Genomic DNA, 7,545 nt, shown 5'->3' on the forward strand with positions numbered 1-7,545 from the left:
AGCTCTTATATTTTAGAATCAAAAATAGAATGTTCCATTTAAAAGAGTTAACGTGACTTCGATGTGACCTTGGCGACGTCATCTAAAGTCAAATTGATAAGATCAAAATCAAATAGATATCTTTTGAAACCCTACAGCTTTTATCTGAAACACTTTCCTAAAATGCTTAGTTTTCGAAATATTTGGTCGTTGCCAAACTTTTGGGACACTCTATACACACTAACACATGCGATTGCGCTTGAAAATATATGAATTATGAAAGTGAGAAATCGATTTTCTATCTCACTTTCTTCGCACACCTCCCACTCCTAAAAAGAGACTGCGTTGGCAATATAAGAGTGTTACATACATGTATATGATTACATAAGCGGTCAAATCAAGCCTTCTCCGTGCAGTCCTTTTCCCCTATATTTTCACATAATGCATGTAACAAATCCTATATAAACGCATGCATCCGCTTGTATATGTACAATTTTCCCAAGGACAGAATCAATGACGCTGGGTGTATGTACATATATTTTTATCCTGCAGGTCAATAACATTTACTATTGCGTGATATTATCATAGGTTTGTTCGCATTGCATACTTTAACATGCACCAACATATTCACTCCAACGCGCTCCAATATGTTTGCGGCAAAGTTAAAGCATATGACACGAACAAACCTCATATATATCTAGGCTGTGTTCCGTTTTTACTGGCAGTACTGAAAATTTATAGTTCACGTCACATATACTATACATTCTCAGTACTGGCAGTTAATATCGGAACACAGCCCTAATTGTTCTCTGTTTTCTTGCAAACTCGCATACGCTTGCCCAAAAACATGGATTGCGGAAGATTATCAATCGAGTTGAGTTGATTATGTAATACAATAATAAATGTAATAATAATATTGCATTAATATTTTGTATGACTTTTAACACAATATATTGTAGAATATCGTAGAATCTATAATTATATATGTTTTTTATAATTATTTTAAAGATCTGTGTAATATATCCTTAAATTCTTCTTCGCGTGTAATACACTTTTCAGTGTAGGCGATCTCTTTTGCATGCATCTGTAGATGTGGAACCTACAGTTTTAAGGATGTATCGATGTATGTGAAGTTAGCATATCAATTGTCAGCATATCAAAAAAAAAGTGGAGTTCTCTTTGCATACAACCGAGTTCTATAGTTCCTGATAAGTTAGAACAATAGTTCTGGTCATTTAGCATAAATAAACGGAAGTTGAGTAATGATATGCTAACTTCGCGCGAAGTCAGCATATCATATAATATTTTCAAAATTTAAACCAATGAATTTTACAGTTTTTGACGAGTTCTATAGTTCTAAAACATAGTTCTGACCATTAACTATCTCTAAATAATTAATAACAATTATTATCAGCATATCGCCCGTGCTAGAGTGCTCCTGCGACAAGTTCTCGGCTCGTTCGAGATTTTAAACAATAGTTCTAAATCCCCTGACGATAGTTACGTACAGTTCTGACAATTAACAATCTCCAAATAATTATTAATAATTATTATCAGCATATCGCTCGTGCTAGAGTGATATGCTATGCTATTGCGACAAGTTCTCGGCTCGTTCGAGATTTTAAACAATAGTTCTAAATCCCCTGACGATAGTTCCGTACAGTTCTGACAATTAACAATCTCCAAATAATTATTAATAATTATTATCAGCATATCGCTCGTGCTAAAGTGATATGCTATGCAGAAACGACAAGTTCTCGGCTCGTTCAAGATTTTAAACATTAGTTCTAAATCCCCTGACGATAGTTCCGTACAGTTCTGACAATTAACAATCTCCAAATAATTATTAATAATAAATTTAAAATCTCGAACGAGCCGAGAACTTGTCGTTTCTGCATAGCATATCACTTTAGCACGAGCGATATGCTGATAATAATTATTAATAATTATTTGGAGATTGTTAATTGTCAGAACTGTACGGAACTATCGTCAGGGGATTTAGAACTATTGTTTAAAATCTCGAACGAGCCGAGAACTTGTCGCAGGAGCATAGCATATCACTCTAGCACGGGCGATATGCTGATAATAATTGTTATTAATTATTTAGAGATAGTTAATGGTCAGAACTATGTTTTAGAACTATAGAACTCGTCAAAAACTATAAAATTCATTGGTTTAAATTTTGAAAATATTATATGATATGCTGACTTCGCGCGAAGTTAGCATATCATTACTCAACTTCCGTTTATTTATGCTAAATGACCAGAACTATTGTTGTAACTTATCAGGAACTATAGAACTCGGTTGTATGCAAAGAGAACTCCACTTTTTTTTTGATATGCTGACAATTGATATGCTAACTTCGCATACATGATGTATCGGACATACGGTCCTTGCAAAGTAAATAAAATTTAAAAATGTGTTAATATTAACACTTTAAATAAACTATATATATTTGAAAGTAGTATGAATAAGATTAAATTTTTATTTAATAACTTATTTTTATAGTTTATTTACACTATTTATTATCAAAACTTAAATACTTTTTACGATCTCTGTATCGCAATGAAACTTTACATAAATCATCTTTAAAGTACATAAAAAATTTTGATTTTTTTCCATTATTTCTTATTTCATTATTAATTATATTTTTATTAGAGTACACATGTACTCTACTTCATATTGAAATAACTTTTTATTCGGATAGAAAATCACTACAAAATTTTTCTACTATTTTTAAATGCAATATAAAACAATCTGTAATTTTTTCATAATTTTCTTAACATTTTGAGAAACGTCCTATACATCCTTAATGCCGATTCGGAACAACCTTTTAGAAGAGATTTTCCTGAGCAGAGTTACTCTCGGTGGTTTGTCTTTATCTTCCGAGAGATGGTAATCGCTTCTAAATCGATTTAGAGTTCATCGAGTAAAAGTTAGGATACCGTATGATAATGATTGGTCTCGCCAAATTCAGGGAACAAGCTATTCTCGATGTTTCAACTCTTACTTGAAAAATCTTAAATCGATTAAAAACCGATTTAGAGTAATTTGTTCTGGGTGGATTTGAAACCAAATCATAGAGAACAAACTCGCAACTTCTTAATCCATATCGCCACTATCTAATCCTTGAATTTTATTACATTTTTATAAGTCTTCTTCGACAATTGTAGAATAAGAAACCTTAGAATATTTCAGAATTTTGCAGTACTTACGGATCGTTCTTATAACGAACGTTCTTATAACGTTCTTATAACAGTAATCCAGTAACAATACTATAATTAACTTTTCATGTGCCCGTGCAAGGTTTTATTTTGATCTTCTTGATTTTTTTAGAAGGAAAAAATAGTGATAAAATAAATCCAATGATAAAATGAAACAATTTTTTATAAACAAATTTTATGTACACAAGAATTTTAAAGAAATCTTATGTGTATATAGGATCATTTGCGTATTTATAAACAAAAATTATTATTTTATTGCACTTTTCTGGTTTTTATTTCAGCAAATTCATTGATTTATATGTACATTATTATAACTCCTAACATTGAGCAATAAAAAATTAATTTTTTTACCTTTTACCCCTAGATTTAACAAGTTATTTCTTATGACTGTAAACATGAATCTAGGTAAAATGTCTCTATCATGTCAGAATTTTGAGAAATCTGCTATTAAAGTTGCTAAAAATCACAATTTTTTCATAACTTTGGGCTGGGATGTGCTATAAACTTTCATAAAGAAACAAAAATCAACAACAATTAATTAGTTCCGGATTCTCAAAATTTAAATACAATTAATGATTGGAAAATAGGTTAACGAGAGTCAGCGCGGGTCAAAGAGCGCAATCAAAAGTGTCGATATTGAATCATTTATTCAATTCAAAATTACAAAATGTACGCATTCGGACTTGAAACCGTGAGCACGTGTTGGTGTGAAACGAGTAACGTTTAAGTGCTTACTTCGTCAAGAGAAATTAATTTCTACAGACAAAACTTATCTAAAGCTTCATTAGTCGTCATTAGCCCGAATGGGGATTCATGAGTACATACAGTCGCAACTAATTGCAAAATAATTTTTCGACATCTAAAATAATCATTCGACAATTATATAGCAAAGTGCCATTTCTTGCGACACGGCGACGAGAAAATATAGTCTCAATTAAAATAATTTTTCGACATTCAAAATAATTATACGACGGTTATACAGTTAAGTATCATCTCTTGCGACACTTTCGCAGTTAAAAATGCCACCACGGATTTGTCAAACCGTCGGCGACTTAAATGCTTCCCGTTTTCGATAACTGATGACGGCTTCTATTTCTATTGCCTTTACCATTTTTTGTTGCGCTGAGGATGACTCCAAAGTGAGTCGAAACGTTCGTTTTGTAATTTTGAATTAAATAAATGATTCAATATCGACACTTTTGATTGCGCTCTGTGACCCGCGCTGACTCTCATTATTAATCTATTTTCCAATCACTAATTGTATAAAAATTAATAAACGAGGGCAAATTTAAAGTTATAGTTGATCTCGCTGAAACTGATCTTACCTAATCTATGAACCCATTGGGACATTTAGTTTTAAAAGAAATTTTTACAAAATATGACTTCTTTAGTTGGATACGTACTTAACAAACGAACGCCGCACGAACGCCGAACGAACATACGTATGAGTATCCATATCGCGCATAAATTTTCTATGACTTTCCGCTTTATGAGAGAATTAAGCCGAACATAAATCGAACATTCTGCCACTGTATTCTTTGGGGTATATACATATCGTGTACCCAGCTTTACACTTTTTAAATCGCTGAACACGAATAAAAAAATTCAAATTCTAACAATTCGAAATTGGCCAAATATATTTTTTTAATTATAAATAATTTAAATTTTTGTTCGTCGGTTAAATTAAATGCGCTATTTAAAATTTTAAAATTTGATTTTAGATTCGTGTTGAATGATTCCAGAAATATAAATATAATATTTTGTAAAAAGTTGTTTTAAAATTAAATATATCCTGTACGGGTTTATAGATTGAATCAGATTCAGTAAAATTAGGTATAATCCAAATAATCCTGTCCTTATTTGGTTTAATTTTTATTTAACAGGTAGAAATTTAGATCTTTTGTTTCAAATTAAAGTAATCCTTACTTATAATTATAATTTTAACTTGCTGAAACTTCTCTCATGAAAAGTGGTAGGAATGGGAAGAGTGAGAAACAACATTGATAATTAGATATGTAAATTAATTTTTTCTCTTGAATTAATTTTTACACTAAAAAACCAAAAATTTTATCGAAATATATCTCATTTATTTTCATCCTCAATATTTTAGGAGATCGCCCGTTTAAAAAATTATTTTATTAAAATGTGACTAAGAAAGTTTAAAATAAACTTTTCTAAATTAATGTAAACTTAAGGCAAATATTATTTGCTATTTAACTCTCCTAATGCTACAGTTTATTTTAAATAAAGTGATTTTTTTTATTATGAGAAGTAAAATTTCGCTGTAACCATCTGATGATCGCGAGTATTGCTCGCGGGTAAAATACAGGATATTAATTTCACAATATCTTTAAAACGTTACTGCAATACTGTTGAAGTAATAATGCAAAAAAGTGTAGCAATGTCTTTAAAATATAGCACTGCAATATGTAATGTTTCTGCAAGTTTTATGAGAATACTGGTTTCGATTTATTCGATTTACGAACATCTTATTCGCAAGATAAAGCACGGCAGTAAAATTTAAAAAATTAGAAACTATTACATATTTTTTTCATCAATTCCATTTCGGGGCACATTTCGTTTTAGCCCCTATTTCGATTACTCCTAGTTACGGCACTGTCGAAAGATATAGCACATACGTGTGTATACTTTCAGTTTGGCACGTGTTTTTCTTCGATATAATACAGCGGATTTTTACTTTCCCGATCCTACACAGCACTATCCGAGAAATGTCCAGGAAACGACTTTAGGACGTCCCTTGAAAGTTTAAATAGGCTGTTTTTTACTTTCAGTTCCATATTTCGTTGAATCGTATTATGTGACACGTAGACGAGGACAAAATACCTTGAATACGCAAATACTCATCGAGCCCGAAGGTCAATGGCGAGCATTCACGTTGCGGATCGCCATGAACCGGTTGTTATTACGTGTGGTGCTTGCCAATATCGTGACATACGATTAAAAAAAAATTGCCGAAGTAAACGTGCTTATTACAGTTCGGATGTTTTCACTCACCTTTAGAGATTTCTCGCGTGAGCACTGGTGAAACGGTAGATTTTTGGGACTGACTTTAACTGACTGTTTCAGTTGAACAAATGCAGCAAGTTCCACACAGTTCCACGGTCAGGTTAAAATGAAAGTCACCACGGATTATGTACAAGGTCAACGAAGAACTCGGTGCAGTTCGCGCGCGCGTACTTCGAATCAGAGAAGTAGTTGCCCGATAAGCACATAACCACTGTCGCGCTATCGCTCTTGTAGCACTGGGAGTCTCTCCAAATTGTAGGGACTCATTACGCTGGATCAGAGACCTGTCGCGTCGTGTCCAACGCGTGGTCCGCAATTAGATCGCAAGAATGATTTCGATCGCACCACGTGATTTACAACCGAAAATCACGTGGTCTATTTATAGCGACGGGTGATCGTGGCCACTGACGAGATATTAAAGAACGTAATCTTATGGAATTGTTATAAAATTTAAGCGATTAAAAGTAAGAAACTGATAATATCTCATACAGCACCGATTGTTGCAGAAAATTTTCAATCTTTCACTATTTTATGTACAATTGTAAAAGAATTTTGAAAAATGTTATATAAAACATTACAACAGAAATGTTTCTAAAAGTATTTTAATTCATCAATTGCTTAATCGCATAATGTGTAAATACTTTTATAGAGCAAAAGCTGCAATTACATTTGTGCATAATGTGATCAATCAATGAATTAAATAATTTGCTAATCTATCGCATGTAATAAATTTAAAAAACATACAAAAACAGAATATAATGTTATCATATCAAAATGATTACTAAAAATAACTTTACAATTAATTTTAATTTATTTTTTCATTTTAACAGTATTAATTTGTCATATACATTTGAGTACTTGTGATATCAGAGAAACAAATTATTACAATTGTACAATAATCTCATACAAGTTTTGTACGAGATTATAGGATGGCAATAACATTAGTAATGGATTAAATAGTGTAATAGTATGTGCATTAAATAGTAAATAACATTTGCCTTGAGTTTGTTTAATTTAAAAAAGTTATATTGAGCTTTTGTAAAAAAAAGTTGATAAATCTATATAAAGATAAAATTCAAATTTTTATTTTATGTTGTACGATATAAGTACAAGAATGTTGCACAAATAAAATATTGTTAAATATTGCAACAGTAGTTTTATCATTGTTTTTTAAATATATATATATACATATAAATATATATACACATAAATATATACAACATATATAATACATTTTTTATTAAACATATTTCAAACATATTTACATTTATTATATTAGATTACAAATACTAAATAAAAATGTACAATAATGTAT

At 31.0% G+C, this 7,545-nt stretch overlaps 1 protein-coding gene across 1 annotated transcript in view; it reads right to left on the reverse strand.

Annotated features, from left to right (window-relative positions):
- LOC105206087 (glycogen [starch] synthase) overlaps positions 1-6,644 on the reverse strand; it is a 52,519-nt gene extending 45,875 nt beyond the window's left edge. The window contains exon 1 of the mRNA XM_026138074.2: positions 6,219-6,644. The gene's annotated coding sequence lies outside the window, so the exon portion shown is untranslated. The remainder of the gene's footprint in view (positions 1-6,218) is intronic.
- Positions 6,645-7,545: the final 901 nt, after the last annotated feature.

This window comes from Solenopsis invicta, chromosome 14 (genome assembly GCF_016802725.1).
Source record: "Solenopsis invicta isolate M01_SB chromosome 14, UNIL_Sinv_3.0, whole genome shotgun sequence".
Classification (NCBI taxonomy): Eukaryota; Metazoa; Arthropoda; class Insecta; order Hymenoptera; family Formicidae; genus Solenopsis; species Solenopsis invicta.